This window comes from Palaemon carinicauda, chromosome 22 (genome assembly GCF_036898095.1).
Source record: "Palaemon carinicauda isolate YSFRI2023 chromosome 22, ASM3689809v2, whole genome shotgun sequence".
In the NCBI taxonomy this organism is placed as follows: Eukaryota; Metazoa; Arthropoda; class Malacostraca; order Decapoda; family Palaemonidae; genus Palaemon; species Palaemon carinicauda.
The window spans coordinates 81873381-81874603 of NC_090746.1; positions in this window are offsets into that span (position 1 = coordinate 81873381).

Consider the following 1223-nt stretch of genomic DNA (forward strand, 5'->3'; position numbering starts at 1 on the left):
TCCAAAGGGCCAAACCAGACCTAATGTTGGCAGGCCAGTGTCCAAGGGGCCAAACCAGACCTAACGTTAGCAGGCCAGTGTCCAAGTGGCCAAACCAGACCTAATGATGGCAGGCCAGTGTCCAAGGGGCCAAACCAGACCTAATGTTGGCAGGCCAGTGTCCAAGGGGCCAAACCAGACCTAATGTTGGCAGGCCAGTGTCCAAGTGGCCAAACCAGACCTAATGATGGCAGGCCAGTGTCCAAGGGGCCAAACCAGACCTAATGTTGGCAGGCCAGTGTCCAAGGGGCCAAACCAGACCTAATGTTGGCAGGCCAGTGTCCAAGTGGCCAAACCAGACCTAATGATGGCAGGCCAGTGTCCAAGGGGCCAAACCAGACCTAATGTTGGCAGGCCAGTGTCCAAGGGGCCAAACCAGACCTAATGTTGGCAGGCCAGTGTCCAAGTGGCCAAACCAGACCTAATGATGGCAGGCCAGTGTCCAAGGGGCCAAACCAGACCTAATGTTGGCAGGCCAGTGTCCAAGTGGCCAAACCAGACCTAAATGCAACCTTTCACACTTGAGACACATTTAGAACTTGGGATAAGGCGAATTTAACATAAGCCGACAAATATCACCTATCTTGAAAGCACGATAAAATTACTCAACAAGTGATCCGGCATTTCTATTTATCTACTTTTTTTTTTTTTTTTTTTTGCTGTGTCTAGTTCACATTCGCTTTCTAATGAACAATATTATATTCAATATGTACTTAAATGTCTGTCTGAACTTTATTTTATAATATTTTGGCATAACTTAATTACTATATAGATGTAAACAATATTACTGTTATCATGGACTCAAATGCCTGCCGCTAATGGGTACAATAAATTGATTAAAACAAAATCTCATGTTACTTATAGTTCATAACCGACCAGTTACAGCTATAAATGACTGTGTTGTTTTCTATATCGGTTTGGAAATTTGTTGACATTGGGACTCAACGTTTTGCAGTAATAGTTTGTTGTGTGTTTGACGGATCATTAAGAAGATAATAAAAAAGTTGTCACGGTTGGTACATGTCCATTTTTAATTAGTTTCATTTTAGATTTCCTAATTATCAATCGTCCCCTTCGCCAGTTGTCCTGATGTAAAGACGTTATTGTTTTTTTTTTCTTTTTTTTCTTTTTTTTTTAGCTTATATATGAAAGATCTAATCTAATGTTGTTACTGTTCTCATTTT